The sequence below is a fragment of the Hyla sarda genome, chromosome 5, assembly GCF_029499605.1.
Source record: "Hyla sarda isolate aHylSar1 chromosome 5, aHylSar1.hap1, whole genome shotgun sequence".
In the NCBI taxonomy this organism is placed as follows: domain Eukaryota; kingdom Metazoa; phylum Chordata; class Amphibia; order Anura; family Hylidae; genus Hyla; species Hyla sarda.
In genome coordinates this window covers 229,644,176-229,669,783 of record NC_079193.1, presented here as the reverse complement: position 1 = coordinate 229,669,783, position 25,608 = coordinate 229,644,176, and the positions used below count along the sequence as shown (strand labels likewise).

At 41.0% G+C, this 25,608-nt stretch overlaps 1 long non-coding RNA gene across 1 annotated transcript; it reads right to left on the bottom strand.

The window, feature by feature from the left end:
• Positions 1 to 2,944: 2,944 nt before the first annotated feature.
• On the bottom strand, positions 2,945 to 15,531 carry LOC130273851 (uncharacterized). Its single transcript, XR_008844142.1, has 4 exons — positions 15,454 to 15,531; positions 13,048 to 13,176; positions 8,177 to 8,351; positions 2,945 to 3,407 (listed from the first exon to the last, which is right to left on the bottom strand). It is a non-coding gene; the product is annotated as an uncharacterized LOC130273851 (long non-coding RNA).
• Positions 15,532 to 25,608: the final 10,077 nt, after the last annotated feature.

Here is a 25,608-nt window from a genome sequence, read left to right as displayed (position 1 = left end):
GAGGCTATACTCCCCTCCAACATTCCCTCACTGCTGCTGTCAAATATTCCTGTTCAGCTCAGCCAAATACTGGGCTGAATGGGCAGTTCCCGAAGGCATGAAACATCAGAAGAAGAGGTCAACATGGGCGATTAGAATATTTGAGAGCAGCAGGAGCAGGGGAGGCAAGTGTAGCCTCTTCGTTGAATTCAGGAGTCAGATTACATATAAATGGTGCACCAATGAAAACCCTTTAACAATATGGTTGCATTTTTCTGTTTAGCATTACTCTGAGTACTACTTCTACTGTGTAAGATTTGCCTAAATGCTACTTATTTCATTGTCCAATCTAAAGAAGATTTGAAAAGGAACATTTCTAGCTATCCAATAGGGCAGTGACCCCCCCAATCAGTGGCTCAGGACCAATTTATGGATCTCAATCTCCTGCTATATTTCACGCCATAAGAGTTATGATTTGTGACCATCTATTGTAAAGTCAAGTAGGGGTCGGTGCTGTCTTGCTCACAGTCCCTACCTACTTGGAAAATATGTCCTAAATAGGATGACAGTCTCTACATTGGGCTAAGTGCTCAGGGATCTGTGGAAAGTCAAACTAGTATATAAAAGGGCAAATAAAAGACAAAATCAGGGCTCTAACAGGAAAACCAGAAAACAAGTGAAGGGGGGTCATTAACAGAAGGGCAATGCAGTTCAAATTCAGAACCAGGGACAAAACAATGAAGAGGTAGAGTTCAAACCAGGGGAATAAGTCAAGTCCATATCAGAGTCAGGGAACAAACAGGATCCAAGGGAAGCTAAATAGTACAAGGAATGTTATTGAAGGCTAGAAATAAACAAATCACTGCTATCTGAGAGAAGCAGTTGCCCATTTAAATGTCCCACGATAAGGAAGTGTGAGTGCCAGGGACACAGCTGACTGGCCCGGTGCTCCCATCTCCTTATCGTCTAGCCAGGCCTTCAACTGAGTAATGTGTGGCTCTGCTCTTAACAGCTGGTTCTCATGGAGACTTCGGAATGGTGAAGCAAGTTTAGAGGCCGATAGATACTTTAGACTGGTAGATGACATTATTGCAGTAATACATGCCAATATGGACTGTATGATGCTAGTGTCAAATTTCACACTAAAATATTTCTCAGCAACTTTTTGATATAGTTAATTTTTCAGCTAACAGGTTCTCTGTGAACTGACAACGCAATAAGCCTCAAACATGTTTATAACACTGCTTAAGAGGTCTAAAGTCCTGCTAGGAATGTATTTAAGTAGTTTTAAAGAGGTTTTAAGGCTAAGTTACAGTGACATGCATTAGCCCATGGTAACTAACAACTTGTTTAAAAACACACTGCACTAGTGGATTTTGTAAGCTTTTTAACAGTAAAATAAAGGTACATAAAGTATCCTGATTGGCCTGGGAGCTGTGTGTCATATATTACAAGCAATAATTGACTAAACTGGGGTCATGTGATCTTCTGCTAGCTGCAAGGCATTCTGGGCTACCCTGACGTTATCTCAGTGTTCTTGTACTTTCTCTATTTATTCAGGTGCCAAAACGCAGTGTATTTCCCATTCCTTTGCTGTTATACCACCGTTGCCAGGCTCGCATAGTTCCAATGCTCTGTGACCCCAAACTTCTGAGTGAGACTGGGTTCGCCAGACTCAGCTTGCTCCTCTCCTAATCAAACAGGGCATTTCCCCCTCTATGACATCAGTAGGCCTTTCTAGGATAAAAACATGTGGATTCTTGTTGAGTGACAGCTCTTATGCTTCCCATATAAAGGGTTCTGCACCATGTTTGTTAAACCATTTTTTTTGTTTGTAATTTGTACATTAAATGTGTGCATTTATGTATTCAATGCCTTTAGATAATTTGGACTCTTTCTCAGTTATCATGAGGAGTAGGCCATCAGTTGAATTCAAGAATGGCTATATGTAACTTTCTCTTTAAATAGGGACATTCCCTCCATTTACAGGTAGAATATGCAAGACAATTTATTGCGGCAATGAAAATTCAAAGCCCTTCTGTAGCCATACCCATTACCAATCTCTTTACATGCTATATGCTACTGGCTCCAAAATTGGTATTAGATAGTAGGCAGACTCTTTGGGAATCTACCCATTTTTTCTTTCCCTACGACAAAGGTTCCCATTCTTTTATATCTTTAGAGCCACATTCAATTTGTGGGATGGTTGGGAGCAAATTCAAACTTTTCAGAATTCTAAAGGGAACCTGTCATTCGATTTTACCATACGTAACAAGGTGGCAACGGGTTAGGCTAGGTTCACACTACGTTTTGTAACTACGGTTCCCGTATACGGCTGGGAGGAGGGGGGGCGGGGCTTAATCGCGGCGCCCGCACTCAGCCGTATAGGGGAACCATATGTTATGCATGTCTATGAGCCGACCGGACTGAACCGCAGCCTCCGGTCGGCTGCTTTTTCGGCCGTATGCGGTTTCCCGACCGTAGGTAAAAACGCGGTCGACCACGTTTTTGCCGGCGGTCGGGAAACCGCATACGGCCGAAAAAGCAGGCGACCGGAGGCTGCGGTTCACTCCGGTCGGCTCATAGACATGCATTAAATACGGTTCCCCTATACGGCGGAGTGCGGGTGTCGCGATTAAGCCCCGCCCCTTCCTCTTCCCAGCCGTATACGGGAACTGTAGTTACAAAACGTAGTGTGAAGCTAGCCTTATATAGAGTAAAATCATCTTTTTCACCATATGTTTAGTGCTATATATGTAAATATTTGTAATGAATATATTGAATACCATTGTGAATATTAGTGCTGTGATTGATTTAGGATCCATGTTTTCCACTGTTGATTCTGTTGATTAATATGCCTTAGTATATTTTTTTGTTTGTTCCTGGGAGCTTATTTATGCTCACCTTCATTTCTGACTGAAACTTCTGTACCTCTCTTTCTCGCCTGTCTCCATTGATGTTGCTATGTCCAGCGCCGTCTTTAATGTTAAATTGGGCTCTGTTAAAAGTTTTTCTGGATGTTTTTCTTCACAATCCTACACACTAGATAATCTCTCAAAGCATCACTGCGACGTGCTGCAAACGGGCAATTTTCAGACAGTCTTTTCAGTTTTGCCATATAGGCCAGAAAAGATTCACAATTAATTTGGTTATATTTGCAAAATCTAAATTTTGTTTACCAATCGATGGCAGGTGCTTCTTTATGATTTTGATATGATCTGCATAGTTGCATTCAGCCGACTTCATAGGGGCCGTCAGACTGCACAGCATAAATCTTTCCCTCCATGGCACTCAATAACACTGGCACCTTCTTCTCACCATGGTGTTCAAGATACTGTGGCAAGTTATCATCAACACAGTAAAAATGTCTCAGTTTTTTCAATATAGGTGACCATCTTGGAACGGTGGTATAATGACAGAAATATTTGCTGCAGAGAGAAAATAACAATTATAACCTTCTCTTACATGAGATGTAGTGTAGTGTTTTCGGTCAGATATGTAATGGTGTCATCCAAATAAACAAAACAAGGCATAATATTCAACAGCAGCAGCAGAGGGAAACATGGATCTGAATTCTAAATCAATCAGAGCACTAATATTAAATATACAGTGGAGCAAAAAAAGTATTTAGCCAGCCACCAATTGTGCAAGTTCTCCCACTTAAAAAGATGAGAGAGGCCTGTAATTTTCATCATATGTATACCTCAACTATGAGAGACATAATGAGAAAAAAAATCCATAAAATCACATTGTCTGATTTTTAAAGAATTTATTTGCTTATTATTGTGGAAAATAAGCATTTGGTCAATAATAAAAGTTAATCTCAATACTTTGTTATATACTCTTTGTTGGCAATGACAGAGGTCAAACATTTTCTGTAACTCTTCACAAGGTTTTCACACACTGAAGGAGATTTATCAAACTGTGTGAGAGAAAAAGGTGGAGGAATTTCCCCACAGCTCACAGCTCAGCTAAGGAGCTCTGGTGAGCTGTGATTGGTTGTTGCAGAGAAATCACTCCACTTTTTCTCTCACACAGTTTGATAAATCTAGGCCACTGTTGCTGGTATTTTGGCCCATTCCTCCATGCAGATCTCCTCTAGGGCAGTGATGGGGTTGTTTCTGGGCAACATGGACTTTCATCTCCCTCCAAAGGTTTTCTATGGGGTTGAGATCTGGAGACTGGCTAGGCCTCTCCAGAACCTTGAAATGCTTCTTACAAAGCCACTGCTTCGTTGCCCGGGCGGTGTATTTGGGATTGTTGTCATGCTGAAAGGCCCAGACACATTTAATCGTTAATGCCCTTGCTGATGGAAGGAGGTTTTCACTCAAAATCTCACGATACATTCATTCATTCTTTCCTTTACACAGATCAGTCGTCTTGGTCCCTTAGCAGAAAAAAAAGCCCCAAAGCATGATGTTTCCACCCTCATGCTTCACAGTAAGTATGGTGTTCTTTGGATGCAACTCAGCATCCTTTCTCCTTTAAAAACGACAAGCTGAGTTTTTACCAAAAAGTTCTACTTTTGTTTCATCTGACCATTTGAAATTCTCCCAATACTCTTCTGGATTATCCAAATGCTCTGTAGCAAACTTCAGAGGGGCCCGGACATTTACTGGCTTAAGCATGGGAACACGTCTTGGCACTGCATGATTTGAGTCCCTGGCGGCGTAGTGTGTTACTGATGGTAGCCTTTGCTACTTTGGACCCAGCTTTCTGCAGGTCATTCACTAGGTCCCTCTGTGTGGTTCTGGGATTTTTGTGGTTCAGCTCTTTGGTCTTGGCCATAGTGGAGTTTGAAGTGTGATTGTTTGAGGTTGTGGACAGGTGTCTTGTGCCATTAATACAGGTAAAAAGTGGAGGGCAGAGGAGACTCTTAAAGAAAAAATTACAGGTCTGTGAGAGCCAGAAATCTTGCTTGTTGTAGGTGACCAAATACTTATTTTCCACCATAATTTGCAAATAAATTATTTAAAAATCAGACAATGTTGTTTTTTGGATTTTTTTTCCTCATTATGTTTCTCATAGTTAAGGTATAACTATGATGAAAATTACAGGCCTCTCTCATCTTTTTAAAGGGGTACTCCGCCCCTGGCATCTTATCCCCTATCCAAAGGATAGGGGATAAGATGTTAGATCGCCGTAGTCCCGCTGCTGGGGACACCGGGGATCGCCGCTGCGGCACCCCGCCATCATTACTGCACAGAGCGAGTTCGCTCTGTGCGTAATGACGGGCGATACAGGGGCCGGAGCAGCGTGACATCATGGCTCCACCCCTCATGACATCACGGCCCGTCCCCTTAATGCAAGTCTATGGCAGGGGGCGTGACGACCGCCACGCCCCCTCCCATAGACTTGTATTGACAGGGCGGGCCATGACATCACGAGGGGCGGAGTCGTGACATAACGATGCTCCGGCCCCTGTATTGCCCGTCATTACGGGCAGAGCGATCTCGCTCTGCGCAGTAATGATAGTGGGGTGCTGCAGCAGCAATCCCCGGGGTCCCCAGCAGCGGGACCCCGGCGATCTGACATCTTATCCCCTATCCTTTGGATAGGGGATAAGATGTCTAAGGGCGGAGTACCCCTTTAAGTGGGAGAACATGCACAATTGGTGGCTGACTAAATACTTTTTTGCCCACTGCATACATTACATATATGCACAAACTTAATACTTTGTTCCTGTTGCCAGTCCTTGCTCATAAAGAAAGTGATTTTTAAACTTGTCTAGCACCATGGTGTAATAATTCTGAAGTAAATTTTTCAATCACAATTACAGTCTGGAGTAGCTTGGACTAGGAGTGGTGAGGAGGTAAAAACAAAAACGCAAAAATGAAAATTTACTGTGTCTTCAAGGCCAAAGTGAGCTGTGTCCTCAAAGCTCAAAGGGGTACTCCAGTGGAATACATTTTTTTTTAATCAACTGGTGTCAGAAAGTTAAACAGATTTGGAATTTACTTCTTTAAAAAAATCTTCACTCTTCCAGTACTTTTTAGCAGCTGCATGCCACAGAGGAAATGGTTTTCTTTTTGAATTTCTATTTTGTCTCGACCACAGTGCTCTCTGCTGGCACCTGATACCCGTATCAGGAACTGTCCAGAGCAGGAAAAATTCCCCATAGCAAACCTATACTGCTCTGGACAGTTCCTCATATGGGCATCAGGTGTCAGCAGAGAGCACTGTGGACAAGACAAAAAAGAAATTCAAAAAGAAAACAATTTCCTCTGTAGCATACACCTGCTAAAAAGTACTGTGAGGGTAAATATTTTTAATAGAAGTAATTTACAAATCTGTTTAACTTTCTGGCAACAGTTGATTTAAAAAAATAATAATATTTTCCACCGTAGTACCCCTTTTAAATTTTTGAAAACTTTATAGATAGTAGACATGTGCAATTCGTTTCGGACGTAATTCGTTTTCATCCGAATTGTTCATATTTCGTACATTCGGATTGATCCGAATGTACAAAATATTTACATCCGAATGAATCCGAATTCGTAACAAAACGAATTGTACATGCCTGCTAAATTGTGAAAAACAAATTTTATTTTTGTTAAAACAAAATTTGTTTTCATTTTGAAGCAAGGGACCATTTAATAAAGTGTGTGTGTTTCACTTTTTTTTTCTCTATTTTTAAATTTTTTTAGGTAGTAATACTACTCCCAGCATGGAACAGACTGTTCCATGCTGGGAGTAGTAGTACCTATACTAATAGGCATTAGTGTTGAGCGGCATAGGCCATATTCGAATTCGCGAATATTCGCGAATATATGGACGAATATTCGTCATATTCGCGAATATTCGCATAGTCGCAATATTCTCGTTTTATTTTCGCATATGCGAATATTCGCATGTGTGAAAATTAACATGAGCGAAAATTCGCATGCACAAAAATTAGCATATGTGAAAATTCGCATATGCGAAAAATAGCTTATGTAAATTTTCGCATATGCAAAAATTCGTATGCCGGTCTCACACAGTAGTATTAGAGCCTTCTTACACCACATAAGCTGGAAGAAGAGAGGGATGATCACTGTGATGTGTACTGTGAAGAAAAAAAAAAAAAACGAATATTCGTAATTACGAATATATAGCGCTATATTCGCGAATATTCGCGAATTCGCGAATATGCGATATTCGCGAATAAAATTCGAATTGCGAATATTCGCGAGCAACACTAATAGGCATATCGCCCCGGGTGTCACTCCTGACTCCTGCGATCGTCCATAATATAGTAGAGATGTGGAGCGGCTCTATACAGCGCTCGGATCTCTGCACTATACTCCGGCCAGTGATGTGAATAGAACATCATTCATTCATATTTTCCGCCCAGAGTGGGGATTGGCCGGATGGTTGCAGCCAATCACAGCTCTGAGCGAAATATGAATGAGTGAGTGACCGGCCGGAGTATTGTGCAGAAATGCTAGCGCAGGAGAAAGCCGCTCCATCTCTGCAATACACAGGACGATTACATTGGGTGTCAGTAGTGATACCATCTGTGATCTGTTCTTATCTGCAGGTACTACTACTTCCAACATGGAGCACACTCTTCTCCATGCTGGGAGCTGTAGTACCTGCATTAATAGACAGATTGCAGCGAGTGTAACTTCTGACACCCGCTGCGATCTGTCTATTAATGCAGGTACTACAGCTCCCAGCATGGAGAAGAGTGTGCTCCATGTTGGGCGTAGTAGTACCTGCAGTTAAGGAAAGATCACAGTGGATATCACTTCTGACACCTGCTGTGATCCTCCTGTATAATGTATAGAAGCGGCCGGCGCTCTTCTATGATGTACATATATACATATAAATATACTGTACATATATTGATGTATATATACACATATTCCTATATCCCACAGAGAGTTGTGATTGGCTGGAACCATCTGGCCAATCATATCTCTGCAGGAAATATGAATAGGTGTATATATACGGCAGTGTAGGGGACCATAGAAGAGCAGCCGGCCGCATCTATACATTATACAGGAGGATCACAACGAACCCCGGCGATCTGTCAATTAGTACAGGTACTACTACTCCCATCAAGGAACAATGCGTTCAATGCTGGGAGTAGTAGTACTACCTAAAAAATGTTAAAAATAAAGAAAAAAAGTGAAAAACACACACACTACATTTTTATTATTGTCGGCTACATTTTTAGTGCAATCACACGAAAAGATAATAGCGGAGCACTCACCAGGTAAGTAAATGGCTTCTTTATTGATCATATTGACCAGTCGGGATACATGCAGAGGAGGATGGAATGGACGCGGGGGTACAAAGAGCGGCGACGGACCGTTTATGCGCCAAAACGCTTCGTCAGGCCGATGCTTGGTACAGGAAGTGCCCTGCCTGTCCACATAAATTGATCCCTGCTTAAAAATTAGTAAAAAATGTGTTACAAAAAAGATAAATTTCGTTAGATACAATTTTTTCCTTCACTACTGAATCTTTTTTATTTTAGTTTTTTTTAATAATACCGTACAAAATTTTATTAAAAAAGGAACCTCCATCTCCAATGACCATAAAAACGAATAACAAAATCATCCAAAAACTATAATAAAACTAAGGACATGTATAATGAATAGATCTGAAATAACGAATTCATCCGAAAGCCGAACAGTTTCCGAATAGAACCAGAAAAAAATATATGAATGCATCTGAAAACAGAATAAAACGAATTACTGTATGCCGAAGGTTCAACAGAACGAAAAAATTTTAAACCGAAAAAAATAACCAAAACAAAATTTTTGGTTGTGCACATGTCTAATACATAGGTCTGCAGCTTAGGGTCCCATTTTGAGAGGGAAGAGTTACTAATCAAGTGCAGCCACAATTTGCTTTAAACCTCCTTCACTTTAAAGAGGTTAAAGGGGAACTCCGGTGGAAACAAGTGGAAAACAAATGTTATAAAATCAGCTGGTGCCAGAAAGTTAAACAGATTCGTTAATTACTTCTATTTAAAAATCTTAATCTTTCCCGTACTTATCAGCTGCTGTGTGCTCCATAGGAAGTTTTTTTTCTTTTTGAACTTCTTTTCAGTCTGACCACGGTGCTCTCTGCTGACACTTCTGTCCATTTCAGGAACTTTTCAGAGCAGGATAGGTTTGCTATGGGGATTTCCTCCTGATCTGCACAGTTCCTGACATGGACAGAGGTGTCAGCAGAGAGAACTGTGGTCAGACAGAAAAGAAATTTAAAATGAAAAGAAATTCCTGTAGAGCATACAGCAGCTGATAAGTGCTGGAAGGATTAACATTTTTAAATAGAAGTAATTTACAAATCGGTTTTACTTTCTGGCAACAGTTGATTTAAAAAATATATATATATTTAAATGTTCAAAGAATTTTAATATATTGTACACGTCAAATATTAACCTTTCTAACATACTTAATAGGAAAATTGTATTTCTTTTCTTTTCTTTTTTTTTTTTTTTTTTTATAGAAATAATGGCTTAAAAACATGGTTCCCATGCCATCCAGAAAATAATCCTGACTGGCAGCAGCAGCATCTTTATCCAAACTCAAGCACAGGTGGAAATATAGTGAGTAAGTGAGGGTGGGACTAGCATTCCTCTGTGCTCACTCCTGTCCTATAAGACTCCTGCCTGAAAACAGAAAGGAGGAAGTTACAAAACAGCCTGCAGTGATTGGATGAAGAGACCAGCACAGCACAGTGGACTCAGGGAGGAAGACAAGTCAAGCCGAGTGAGGACACAGTCCTTCCAAAGCACAGAATGACAAACCAAGTGAGCAACAGATAGAAGTTATTTGTGAGAGAAATATAGATGCTAGACACAAAAATTATATGTACATGATCAGGATTAAGTTCTGAGTAACATATAATTTTTTTGTGGGATATGACATGGGGTTTCTTAGATACCAATGGCTTGTGACATAAAAAGGTAACAACTTTTAGTATGATATAACTGTTACGTTATGCGCTCCGGCCGCACATGCTGGCCGTGATCGCATGGTCCTGTTACCTGCTGCTGCCGGCAGGGCTGGGACTCGCTTTGCGGGACACACCCACATGCGAGCTCCAGTCTGTCACTCACCTGGTGCTTCTCCTGCCCCAGCCTCTGCTCCAGCGCATGTGTCCCCATCCCCTAGGGTGTGCGTGCTCCAGAACTTTAAGATTTAAAGGGCCAGTGCGCTCATTAGTGTAATTAACATTCCTCCACCCTCCTCACTCCCCTGCCAGATATTTGTTGCCTTGTGCCTGAGAGAAAGCATTCCTGAGAATTTCCTTACCATCTGATCCTTTGCTCTGTGACTTGACCTTGCTCCTCTGCCACCTGCCTACTGACCTCCTGCTACATCCTGACTATGCTACTTTGCCGCCTGCCTTGACCTTCTGCTATCCTGACTATGCCTTATCCCTCCTGTGCCTCGCATCTCCTCAGCAGCCTGTGTGGTCGAGCTGTGCCAGGGGTAGCGACCTGGGTGCCGCCTGCCGCAGCAAGTCCATCCTGCTTTGCGGCGGGGTCTGGTGAAAACCAGCGGTGCCTTAGACTCCACTCCTTGGTAGGGTCCAAGTCATCTGCCACACAGGTCCAGCGGATCCACATCCACCGGAGTTCCTGTCTTCTGAAACATGAGTGTTACAGTAACTTAGAAAACCAGATCTGAGTTTTTTTTTTTAAACTCACATTCCAATTGACATCATTGTTATTATAATTATATAGAGTCGGATCTTGCTCTTCAGACATGGTCTAAGTACCTAGTTGCTATTATTTTATTAATGGCTTTCCCCAGAAAGCAGTCAACTACTCTTCAATATGCACAAACAATTTCCTCCAGATTAGCAGTTTCATGGTTTATTGAGTATAATCCTATCGTTTAAAGCAGTGTGGCATAATATCTCATCAGTGTTCCATCTATGTGTTGACATTTTTCTATTGAGCTGTTTTGGTTTGATTCCATCAGTTGTATTCAAGGCTTAATATGTATAGACCAATGCCCAGTTTGACTATTACTTTGTCAGTACAAAAAGGCAGCATAATTTATTTTAATCATGTTTTCAGTAAAATGGGTCTGTCTATGCTACAACAAAAATTCTGTTGTCTGAAAATGATCACATTATCCACCTAAATGCTTTGCTGTTTAAAACAGATCACAATTAGTGTTGCTCGCGAATATTCGCAATTCGAATATTATTCGCGAATATCGCATATTCGCGAATTCGCGAATTTCGCGAATATAGCGCTATATATTCGTAATTACGAATATTGTTTTTTTTTTTTTTTTTTTCTTCACAGTACACATCACAGTGATCATCCCTCTCTGCTTCCAGCTTGTGTGGTGTAAAGAAGGCTGTAATACTACTGTGTGAGACTGGCGTGCGAAAATTCGCATATGCGAAAATTAACTTATGCGAATTTTCGTTTATGCGAATTTTCGCATATGTTAATTTTCGAATACGCGAATTTACGCATATGCGAAAATAAAACGAGAATATAACGAATATGCGAATATTCGCGAATATATGACGAATATTCGTCCATATATTCGCGAATATTCGCGAATTCGAATATGGCCTATGCTGCTCAACACTAATCACAATGCCTATTATTACAGTAAACCAACAGTAAACTTTGTTGATACAAACAAAACAAAATCAAATATATCTTGTAAAATGATATAGTAGGGAGAGGTATACCTAATAACAATAATAAAACCATGTTTTATTCCCAAATAATGACCATTATAATGCAGCTTGCAGTTGTCCAAAAGCATACACCAAGCAACACCAAGATGTCATCATTTAGTTTTAAACAACAGTTTAGGTTAGTTCTAATTTAGTTCATCATGATCTTTTTTTTTTTTTACGAGATTTGTTGAACCCATTAACAAAATGGATCTGTCAAACATGCCATTGGAGCCATGATGCTAACATACTGCACAGGGTAATTTATATAGATGTAAATAATATTTATTCATAAGGAACCAACATGTTCTTTAGCGCTTTACATTTCAGAGGGTATATGTATAAAAAAATCCAAACATCCAGTAACAAACTAGTTATAAATTGAAAAAGGAGTGCTAGCCCTCACAAGAGTTTATACTCTATAGGAAATAAAGGTGACAGTGTTAGTTCTGTACAAAGGTTCTGCCATTAACTGGTCACCCAGCTGGTAAATCTGTATGCACAGAAATGATATGCATTATGAATATAGGGACACTGTTGAATAAATGAAGTACAGGGTGGGCAATTTATATGGACACACCTTCATAAAATGGGAATGGTTGGTGATATTAACTTCCTGTTTGTGGCACATTAGTATATGTGAGGGGGGAAACCTTTCAAGATGGGTGGTGACCATGGCGGCCATTTTGAAGTCGGCCATTTTTAATCCAACTTATGTTTTTTCAATAGGAAGAGGTCATACAACACATCAAACTTATTGGGAATTTCACAAGAAAAACAACGATGTGCTTGGTTTTAACGTAACTTTATACTTTCATGAGTCATTTACAAGTTTCTGACCACTTATAAAATGTGTTCAATGTGCTGCCCATTGTGTTGGATTGTCAATGCAACCCTCTTCTCCCACTCTTCACACACTGATAGCAACACCGCAGGCAGGGGCGTAGCTAGAAACCACAGGGCCCCGATGCGAAAATTGTCCTGGGCCCCCCTACCCATACCCCCCTCCCCCCCGACGACCTGCTTTCTCAATCCCTGACGACCCTCTTACTCGGCCTCAGCCGCACAAAGATATCAGTGACTACAGCACAGATGGGACAGAGTCAGGAGAAAAAGGGGACTTACAGACAGGGACTGACTGGGACCAAAAATAGGCCAGGGCATTTTAAAATAAGCAGTCCATTTTTATGGTGGGGGTCCAACTAATGGGACCTCCACCAATCCCCTTTGTTCAAGTGGCTCTCCAGATGTTGGAAAGCTGCAACTCCCATCGTGTCTGAAGAGCCTCAGGATTTATGGGAGTTGTAGTTTTGCAACAGCTGGAGAGCCACAGATTGGAGTACAGTCATCATCACTGCATAACATACAACTGACTACAACTCTGATAGGACAGTCAGGAGAACACACAATATCAGTGACCTGAGTGACGTCTTTCCTTTTCTTCCTCATCCGGTCCAGACGTCAGGACTTCTTCCAGCTACATCTTCTCTGCAGAGTCGGACACCCGGACATCATTGGTTCCTTAATTTGTCAGCAGATAATTATCCTCTGTATGAAGACAGTAATCATTAGATTTTTGCCAAATACTTTACCCCCTGAATATAATACTGCCAACCACTGTGCCCCCTGAATATAATACTGCTAACCATTGTACCCCCTAAAAATAATACTGCCACACACTGCACCCTCTAAATATATTATTTCCACACACTGCACCCTCTAAATATATTATTGCCACACACTGTACCCTCTGAATATAATACAGGTACACATTTTACCACCTGAGTAAAATACTACCACACACTGTAGCCTCTAAATATAACCCTGCTATACGCTGTACACCGAACATAATATAAATCTTCCTCCCGATTCCTTTGTTCCACCCTCTTTCCCCCTAGATTTGTAAGTCCTCTTCATGCTCCCCTGAACTCCCCCCCACACCCCAAAGTCCTTTCCCATGTATATAACATCACTCCTCTACCACCAACATACAGTCCCATGTAAATAACATCCCTCCCCTATCACCACCATACAGTCCCATGTAAATAACATCACTCCTATACCACCAATATACAGTCCCATGTAAATTACATCACTCCTATACCAACAATATACAGTGCCATGTAAATGACATCACTCCTATACCAACAATATACAGTCCCATGTAAATGACATCACTCCTATACCACCAATATACAGTTCCATTTAAATGACATCACTCCTATACCAATAATATACAGTCCCATGTAAATGACATCACTCCTATACCACCAATATACAGTCCCATGTAAATGACATCACTCCTATACCAACAATATATAGTCCCATATAAATGACATCACTCCTATACCACCAATATACAGTCCCATGTAAATGACATCACTCCCATACCACCAATATACAGTCCCATGTAAATGGCATCATTCCTATACCACCAATATACAGTCCCATGTAAATGACATCACTCCTATACCAACAATATACAGTCCCATGTACATGACATCAGTCCTATACCACCAATATACAGTCCCATGTAAATGAAATCACTTCTATACCAACAATATACAGTCCCATGTAAATGACATCACTCCTATAACACCAATATACCGTCCCATGTAAATGACATCACTCCTATACCAACAATATACAGTCCCATGTAAATGAAATCACTTCTATACCAACAATATACAGTCCCATGTAAATGACATCACTCCTATAACACCAATATACCGTCCCATGTAAATGACATCACTCCTATACCAACAATATACAGTCCCATGTAAATGACATCACTCCTATACCAACAATATACAGTTCCATGTAAATGACATCACTCCTATACCAACAATATACAGTCCCAAGTAAATGACATCACTCCTATACCAACAACATACAGTCCCATGTAAATTACATCACTCCTATACCAACAATATACAGTCCCATGTAAATGACATCACTCCTATACCACCAATATACAGTCCCATGTAAATTACATCACTTCTATACCACCAATATACAGTCCCATGTAAATGACATCACTCCTATACCAACAATATACAGTCCCATGTAAATGACATCACTTCTATACCAACAATATACAGTCCCATGTAAAGGATATCACTCCTATACCACCAATATACAGTCCCATGTAAATGACATCACTCCTATACCAACAATATACAGTCCCATGTAAAGGACATCACTCCTATACCACCAATATACAGTCCCATGTAAATGATATCACTCATATACCAACAATATACAGTCCCATGTAAAGGACATCACTCCTATACCACCAATATACAGTCCCATGTAAATGACATCACTCCTATACCAACAATATACAGTCCCATGTAAATGAAATCATGCTTGTCTCCATTCCTACAGGAGGTTCCTGTTGCTCTTTCATGGCAAGAATAATAAGGGAGATTTATCCAACCTTGTGCAGAGGAACAATAGAGCAGTCGCCCATAGCAACCAATCACATTTCAGCTTTCATTTTTCAAAGACCTTTTTTTTAAATGAAAGCTGGAATCTGATTGGTTGCTATGGGCGACTGCTCCAGTGTTCCTCCAGCATGCCCGGACAGCCATTCAGCTATTGCAAGTCTCAGCATGTCTCAGCATGCCAAAGAAGCCATTGGCAGCCATTGGCCCCTCCCCTCCCCGTCCTCCTCATCATCATCACAACCCCCCATACTCCTCATCATCATTACACCCCCCACCCCCTCCCCGTCCTCCTCCTCATCATTACACCCCCCGTCCCCATACTCCTCATCATCATTACCCCCCATTACACCCCCCCCCCCAACCTAGCTCTACTCACCTTCCTGAGCGGCGCTGCAGTGTGAAGCTGGAGAGTCTGCTGCTCCTTTCACTGACAGCTGCAGGGGATAAATCGCGCGGGGTCAGAGGCTGTGACAGGTCACGTGCTTGCCTGTACTGCTCTCATCAGCCCTCTGCCTGTCCGTCTGACCCTGCTGCAGCAACAGGGCCTGGGCGGTTTAAAAAAAGTGCTGGCAGCGGCAGGCCCGGGACCTGTTGCTGCAGCATATAGTATAGTGAAGGCGCAGGGGGGCCCTGCGGGCCCCCCTGGCTATGGGGCCCGGTCACGATTGCGACCCTTGTGACCTCTATAGCTACGCCACTGACCGCAGGAGAAATGCTAGCACAGGCTTCCAGTATCCGAAGTTTCAGGTTCTGCACATCTCGTATCTTCACAGCATAGACAATTGCCTTCAGATGACCCCAAAGATAAAAGTCTAAGGGGGTCAGATCGGGAGACCTTGGGGGCCATTCAACTGGCTAACGACGACCAATTAACTTTCCAGGAAACTGTTCATCTAGGAATGCTTGGACCTGACACCCATAATGTGGTGTTGCGCCATCTTGCTGGAAAAACTCAGGGAACGTGCCAGCTTCAGTGCATAAAGAGGGAAACACATCATCATGTAGCAATTACGCATATCCAGTGGCCTTGAGGTTTCCATTGATGAAGAATGGCCCCACTATCTTTGTATGCCATATACCACACCATACCATCAATTTTTGTGTTCCAACAGTCTTGGAGGGATCTATCCAATGTGGGTTAGTGTCAGACCAATAGCGGTGGTTTTGTTTGTTAACTTCACCATTCACATAAACGTTTGCCTCATCACTGAACAAAATCTTCTGTTCCAATTTTTGTTTCGCCCATTCTGCCGCACCTGAAACTACAGATACTGGAAGCCTGTGCTAGCATTTCTCCTGCGGTGTTGCTATCAGTGTGTGAAGAGTGGGAGAAGAGGGTTGCATTGACAAGCACATTGACAAGCACATTGAACACATTTTATAAGTGGTCAAAAACTTGTAAATAACTCATGAAAGAATAAAGTTATGTTAAAACCAAGCACATCATTGTTTTTTCTTGTGAAATTCCCAATAAGTTTGATGTGTCACATGACCCTCTTCCTATTGAAAAAACAAAAGTTGGATTCAAAATGGCGGACTTCAAAATGGCCGCCATGGTCAACACCTCTCTTGAAAAGTTTCCCCCCTCAAATATACTACTGTGCCACAAACAGGCAGTTAATATCACCAACCATTCCCATTTTATGAAGGTGTATCCATATAAATGGTCCACCCTGTATAATACAAGTGTAAGTGTAATACAAGAGTAGAAATCAATTTATGATATATGGTAAGCCTGCCTAAAAAATCTTAGCTGAAACACTAACAGCTCAAAATTTGAAATATTCTGTTTCAATTTGAGAAACAAGATGGTATTGGAGACAGTGGGCAGACATTTGTAGTAACATATAGGTGATGTTACAGGAAGAGATATATTGCTTAATGTCAATGGCATACAGCAGGTGAAATAAGAATTGAACACATCAGCATTTTTCTCACTAAATATATTTTCATTGGTGCTATTAACATGAAATCTTCACCAGATGTTGGTAACAACCCAGACAACCCATGCATACAAAGAAATCAATTCAAATAAGTGTCATAATGAGTAATCTGTCATTAAAGTTATGTGTAATAATGTGCATTCGAATTGTATTGAACACATGAAAATGTATTGAACACATGAAGAAAGGGAGGAGCAAAAAGGCATGGAAAGCCAAGACAACAGGTGAAACTTACCAGTAATTAAAAAGCCATCCAGACCCTCGTCTATTCAAATTAATATCAGCTGGTTCAGTCCCACCTGATGGCCTACAAAAAGGTCTCATTGCCAAGGTGTCACACAAGACACATCTCATGATGGGTAAAAGCCAAGAGCTGTCTCAAGACCTTCACACCCAATGGCATTGGTTACAGACACATTTCTAAGCTTCTGAATTTTCCAGTGATCCCTGTTGGGGTTATAATAAGGAAATGGAAAGACAATAATTTTACCAAAAATTTGTCTTAATCAGGTGCTCCTCATAAGATTTTTGTCAGAGGAGGGAAAAGAATAATCCGAAATTATCCAAGAGCCAAGGACACTTGTGGAGAGCTTCAAAAAGATCTGGAATTAGCAGGTACCGTTGTCTCAAAGAAGCAGTATTTAGTGAGAAAAATTGTGACTTGTTTTATACTTATTTCACCTGCTGTAGATGGTGCTGAAAACCATATATGCTGATAGTTGTATAAAGAGATAAAAAAAACTAATGAAAAATAAAAGTAAGTAAATCAAACAAATTTATGTAATAATAATTTAACATACAAAATGGGAATCGATGGTTCGAGGCTATTTACTTATAAAAGTAGTCACAATTGAAACCAATCCCTCACCACAAGTTTACTGATACTAGTTCTCTTTTTGTTCTATGTTTAATTTTTAGTTTCTTTTTCACTGTATCCCAGCAATGTTGACATGTTTAAATTGTTACAGCGATATACACATAAACTTAGTGTATAGTAGTGATGAGCGGCAGGGGCCATATTCGAATTCGGGATATTTCACGAATATATTGGCGATTATTCATCCTATGTTCGCGAAATTCGCATATTCGCTATGTTTGTTAATTTTTTTCCAATGCAAAAATTCGCATAGAAAATTTGCATATGGGAAAAAAAAAACTAATATTCATAATTATCAATATATACCACTATATTCTAAATATTCGCGAAATCGCGAAGTGCCGATATTCTCGATAAAAATTCGCATTACGAATATTCGTGCTCAAAACTAGTGTCTAGCTGAACCAAAATTTTATTTGATATTTTGAAATTCTCTTTTTTCCTTTATGATTATCTCTGTGTTGTGTTGGTACGTGTTTGGAAAAACCCAATAAAAATCTGTTTAAGGCTTCTTTCACACTGTCGTTAGGACACGGCAGTGTTACAGCAGTCAGAGGAGCCCAGGGGGAATAGCGGGAGAAAATACTGCTTGTTCCATCTTTTTTTCCCGCTACTGCCGCTGAAAAAAAGCGGTGCCCAACAGACCCCATTGACTATAATGGGGTTCATCGGGACCCGCTGTTGCCCATTGCGCCCATTCAGAATGACGGCTGTCAAACTCGGGGAAAAACAAGAGTTTGACGGCCGTTCTTGACGGGGTGCAACGGCAGTGTGAAAGAAGCCTAAAAAAAAAGGAGATCTAGGACTAATACCTTAGGAACCCAAAAAGGAAGGGGAAGAGAAGATGTAGAATTAGCAAATGATACAGTAAACATGTAGTCACAGATGTAGTAAGAAAACTAAGCCAACAACATTCAGCTTATTGAGTAGCAGCTAGTAATCTACATTGTCAAGCACTGCAGAGAGATCATGAAGAATTAAAGGGGTACTCCGGTGAAAACCTTTTTTCTTTTAAATCAACTGGTACCAGAAAGTTAAACAGATTTGTAAATTACTTCTATTACAAAATCTTAATCCTTCCTGTACTTATTAGCTGCTGAATACTACAGAGGAAATTCTTTTCTTTTTGGAATTCTCTCTGATGACATCACGAGCACAGTGCTCTTTGCTGACGTCATTATAATAATAATAATAACTCTTCATTTATTGTTGTCCTTAGTGAGATTTGAACCCAAGGCCCCAGCACTGCAAGGCAGCAGTGCTAACCACTGAGCCACCATGCTGCCCTTACCATACATCTGCTATGCACGGTTGCTAAAATGGACAGAGATGTCAGCAGAGAGCACTGTGCTGGTGATGTTATCAGTGTTCCAAAAAGAAAGGAAGTTACTCTGTAGCATTCAGCAGCTAATAAGTACTGGAAGGATTAAGATTTTTTAATAGAAGTAATTTACAAATATGTTTAACTTTCTGGCACCAGTTGATTTAAAAGAAATTTTTTTTTCACCGGAGTACCCCTTTAACAGAAAATACGATAGATGCTGAGTGTTAACATCGCAATATAGGTAGTGGAGGAACAAAAAAATTGGTATCCCCTGGTGCATGGAACGCGCTACAGCAATGCAGAAATGAAAATAAATTTACAATAAAAGAATGGAACAAGAATGACAGTGAGGTATATGAACATAGGACATTTGCCAGTTAAAGGGCAATTGCAAAAACGTATAGGGTAAATGGGGCTAAAGCACTACCTCCCCTTATTAATATTATAAAGGGCCTAATGAGCGGAATGCTCATTCCTGATAACTGATCTATGTAAAAGGGCCAGCCCATAGGTATTGTTGTCAGCTGCACATCGCCTTAAGTAAACAGGGGATGTGCACCAGACAGTGATGAATTTCATTGGGCTGCACAATTGATCCAGCGATTGTTTGTGTGGCTTGGTTCCACTACTAGTCAAGCCTTCTACAGTCTCTAGACTAGCGTCAAGCAACACAATCACGCATTATCCAAACCCCGTCAGCCCATGTAAAAGGGCCTCATTTTAAAAAACACACATAAAAAGCAGGTTGTAAATGAGAATCACATTATAACATTATAATCAAGTTTGACATAGTAGAGAGTTGGTTTAGGATTCCCCTCACAAATCGGTTTCTTTATTATCACTATTCCCTCAGATAGAATCTGATGGAATCAGTCAACTCATTATTATAACATGGCTAGATATATTGTATATCTATCCAATGTAATTGAAAAAAAAAATACAACCAATGTAATCTCTGCAGCACATAGTACCTTCTGTCATGTGATTGAAAATGCAATTTGTGTACAATTTGTGTACTGTTTTATTTAAAAAATGTTTTGAACCCTACGAAGGATTTTCTAGGTGTAGCAAAAGTGCAAACTTTATAATATTAGTACCTAATCCACTGGTAGAACACACAGGAGCTATTCCTAAAATGAAATATACACCATTGCTGCTAGATATGTTTGTAGAACCCAAATAACTACTATCCAAATGCTTTCAGTTCCATAAAGGCCAGTCCCAATACAGTGGGGCAAAAAAGTATTGAGTCAGCCACCAATTGTGCAAGTTCTCCCACTTAAAAAGATGAGAGAGGCCTGTAATTTTCATCATAGGTATACCTCAACTATGAGAGACATAATGAGGAAAAAAATCCATAAAATCACATTGTCTGATTTTTAAAGAATAAATTTGCAAATGATGGTGGAAAATAAGTATTTGGTCAATAACTAAAGTTTATCTCAATACATTGTTATATACCCTTTGTTGGCAATGACAGAGGTCAAATGTTTTCTGTAAGTCTTCACAAGGTTTTCACACACTGTTGCTGGTATTTTGGCCCATTCCTCCATGCAGATCTCCTCTAGAGCAGTGATGTTTTGGAGCTGTCGCTGGGCAACACAGACTTTCAACTCCCTCCAAAGGTTTTCTATGGGCTTGAGATCTGGAGACTGGCTAGGCCACTTGAAATGCTTCTTACGAAGACACTCCTTCATGGCCCGGGTGGTGTTTGGGATCATTGTCATGCTGAAAGACCCAGTTATGTTTCATCTTCAATGCCCTTGCTGATGGAAGGTTTTCACTCAAAATCTCACGATACATGGCCCCATTCATGCTTTACATGGATCAGTTGTCCTGGTCCCTTAGCATAAAATCAGCCCCAAAGCATGATCTTTCCACCCCCCATGGTTCACAGTAGGTATGGTATTTTTTGGATTCAACTCAGCATTCTTTCTTCTCCAAACACGATGAGTTTACCAAAAAGTTCTACTTTGGTTTCATCTGACCATATGACATTCTCCCAATACTCTTCTGGATCATCCAAATGCTCTCTAGCAAACTTCAGACGGGCCTGCAGATGTACTAACTTAAGCATGGGGACAAGTCTGACACTGCAATATTTGAGTCCCTGGTGGCATACTGTGTTACTGATGGTAGCCTTTGTTACTTTGGTCCCAGCTCTCTGCAGGTCATTCGCTAGGTCCCCCAGTGTGGTTCTGAGATTTTTGCTCACCGTTCTTGTGATTATTTTGACACCACGGGGTGAGATCTTGCGCAGAGCCCCAGATCGAGGGAGATTATCTGTGGTCTTGTATGTCTTCCATTTTCTAATAATTGCTCCCACAGTTGTAATCTTCACACCAAGCTGCTTGCCCATTGCAGATTCAGTCTCCCCAGCCTTGTACAGGTCTATCATTTTGTTTCTGGTGTCCTTAGACAGCTCTTTGGTCTTGGCCATAGTGGAGTTCAGAGTGTGACTGTTTGAGGTTGTGGACAGGTGTCTTTTATACTGATAACAAGTTCAAACAGGAGCCAGGTAAGGAGTGGAGGACAGAGGAGACTCTTAAGAAGTTACAGCTGTGAGAGCCAGAAATCTTGCTTGTTTGTTTGTGACCAAATATTTATTTTCCACCATAGTTTGCAAATAAAATTGTTTAAAAATGAGGAAATGTGATTTTATGGATTTTTTCTCTCATTATGTCATAGTTGAGGTATACCTATGATGAAAATTACAGGCCTCTCATCTTTTTAAGTGGGAGAACTTGCACAATTGGTGGCTGACTAAATACATTTTTGCCTCACTGTAAGCGTATAAAAATATTTTAAATATTAAGATATTAATTCTCATCCATAGCAAACATCCACAATCCAATATAAAGCAAACTTGATTATTTCCACTTGTTACACTCCGCACTCCGGCCGCAAGCCTGTGTCCATGTCTGCCTGTGGGGTTGGGATTCGCATCGTGGAACGCGCCCGCATGTGAATCCCAGCCTGTCACTCACCATACTCTGCCGCCTCCTCCCCTGTGTCTCAGCTCCGGCGTGCACGTCCCAGTCACCTAGGGGGCGCGCACGCCAGAGCTCTGAAATTTAATGGGCCAGTACGCCCATAATTACTGTCGCACCTGTCACTACATTATAAACTTACTGCACCTCCCCCACTTCCCTGCCAGATCTTCATTGCCCCTAGCCTGAGCTTTAACCCCTTAAGGACTCAGGGTTTTTCCGTTTTTGCACTTTCGTTTTTTCCTCCTTACCTTTTAAAAATCATAACCCTTTCAATTTTCCACTTAAAAATCCATATTATGGCTTATTTTTTGCGTCGCCAATTCTACTTTGCAGTGACATTAGTTATTTTACCCAAAAATGCACGGCGAAATGGAAAAAAAATCATTGTGCGACAAAATCGAAGAAAAAACGCCATTTTGTAACTTTTGGGGGGCTTCCGTTTCTACGCAGTGCCTATTTAGGTAAAAATTACACCTTATCATTATTCTGTAGGTCCATACGGTTAAAATGATACCCTACTGATATAGGTTTGATTTTGTCGCACTTCTGGAAAAAATCATAAATACATGGAGGAAAATGTATATGTTTAAAAATGTCATCTTCTGACCCCTATAACTTTTTTTATTTTTCCACGTACAGGGCGGTATGAGGACTAATTTTTTGCGCTGTGATCTGAAGTTTGTATCGGTATAATTTTTGTTTTGATCGGACTTTTTGATCACTTTTTATAAATTTTTTAATGGTATAAAAAGTGACAGAAAATGCGCTTTTTTTGACTTTGGAATCTTTTTGCGCGTACGCCATTGACCGTACGGTTTAATTAATGATATATTTTAATAGTTCGGACATTTACGCATGCGGCGATACCACATATGTTTATTTTTATTTTTTTTACACTGTTTTATTTTTTTATGGGAAAAGGGGGGTGATTCAAACTTTTATTAGGGAAGGGGTTAAATGACCTTTATTAACACTTTTTTTTTTATTTTTTTTGCAGTGTTATAGGTCCCATAGGGACCTATAACACTGCACACACTGATCTTTTACACAGATCACAGGCGTGCATTAACACGCCTGTGATCAGTGTTATCGGCGTTTGACTGCTCCTGCCTGGATCTCAGGCACGGAGCAGTCATTCGCCGATCAGACACCGAGGAGGCAGGTAAGGGCCCTCCCGGTGTCCTGCCAGCTGTTCGGGACACCGCGGCGGTCCCGAACAGCCCGACTGAGCAGCCGGGTCACTTTCACTTTCGCTTTAGAAGCGGCGGTCAGCTTTGACCGCCGCTTCTAAAGGGTTAATACCGCACATCGCCGCAATCGGCGATGTGTGGTATTAGCCGCGGGTCCCGGCCGTTGATGAGCGCCGGGACCGACGCGATATGATGCGGGATCGCGGCGCGATCCCGCTTCATATCGCGGGAACTGGCGCAGGACGTAAATATACGTCCTGCGTTGTTAAGGGGTACTCCCGTGGAAAACTTTTTTTTTTTTTTTTAATCAACTGGTGCCAGAAAGTTAAACAGATTTGTAAATTACTTCTATTTTTTCCTAAAATAGACAACAGAGGTCAGCAGAGAGCACTGTGGTCATGACATCAGAGAAATCTAAAAAGTTAAACATTTCCTCTGTAGTATACAGCCTATAAAAAGTACTGGAAGGACTAAGATTTTTTAATTGAAGTAATTTACAAATCTGTTTAACTTTCTGGCCCCAGTTGATTTAAAAATTTAAGTTTTCCACGGGAGTACCCCTTTAACCCCTTAAGGACTCAGCCCATTTTGGCCTTAAGGACTCAGACAATTTAATTTTTAAGTTTTCATTTTTTCCTCCTCGCCTTCTAAAAATCATAACTCTTTTATATTTTCATCCAAAGACTAGTATGAGGGCTTGTTCTTTGCGCGACCAGTTGTCCTTTGTAATGACATCACTCATTATATCATAAAATGTATGGCGCAACCAAAAAACACTATTTTTCTGGGGAAATTAAAACGAAAAACGCAATTTTGCTAATTTTGGAAGGTTTCGTTTTCACGCCGTACAATATATGGTAAAAATGACATGTGTTCTTTATTCTGAGGGTCAATACGATTAAAATGATACCCATTATTATATACTTTTATATTATTGTTGCGCTTAAAAAAAATCACAAACTTTTTAACCAAATTAGTACGTTTATAATCCCTTTATTTTGATGACCTCTAACATTTTTAATTTTCCGTATAAGCGGCGGTATGGGGGCTCATTTTTTGCGCCATGATCTGTACTTTTTTTTATACCACATTTGCATATAAAAAACTTTTAATACATTTTTTATAATTTTTTTAAATAAAATGTATTAAAAAAGTAGGAATTTTGGACTTTTTCTTTTTCGTTCACGCCGTTCACCGTACGGGATCATTAACATTTTATTTTAATAGTTCGGACATTTACGCACGCGGCGATACCAAATATGTCTATAAAAAATGTTTTTTACGCTTTTTGGGGGTAAAATAGGAAAAAACGGACGTTTTACTTTTTTATTGGGGGAGGGGATTTTTCACTTTTTTTTACTTTTACTTTTACGTTTAAAAATTTATTTTTTTTACACTTGAATAGTCCCCATAGGGGACTATTCATAGCAATACCATGATTGCTAATACTGATCTGTTCTATGTATAGGACATAGAACAGATCAGTATTATCGGTCATCTTCTGCTCTGGTCTGCTCGATCACAGACCAGAGCAGGAGACCCCGGGAGCCGGACGGAGGAAGGAGAGGGGACCTCCATGCGGCGTTATGAATGATCGGATCCCCGCAGCAGCGCTGCGGGCGATCCGATCATTCAATGAAATCGCGCACTGCCGCAGATGCCGGGATCTGTATTGATCCCGGCACCTGAGGGGTTAATGGCGGACGCCCGCGAGATCGCGGGCGTCGGCCATTGCCGGCGGGTCCCTGGCTGCGATCAGCAGCCGGGATCAGCCGCGCATGACACGGGCATCGCTCCGATGCCCGCGGTTATGCACAGGACGTAAATGTACGTCCTGGTGCGTTAAGTACCACCTCACCAGGACGTACATTTACGTCCTGCATCCTGAAGGGGTTAAGGGTTCCTTATTGCCTGTTTGCCTTACCCGTCTATCCAGACCTTCCGCTACATTATTAGACTCTGCACCTTTGCTGCCTGCCTTGACCTTCTGCTATGTTTGACTACGCTACTGCCTTAACCTTTGGTACCACGCCTTGTTCAGCTACGTGTGTGGTCGAGCCGTGTCAGGGGGTAGCGACCTGGGTGTTGCCTGCCTCAGCAAGCCCATCCTGCCTTGCGGCGGGCTCTGGTGAAGGCCAGCGGCACCTTAGACTCCACACCTCGATACGATCCGAGTCATCAGCCACACAAGTTAGACGATCCAC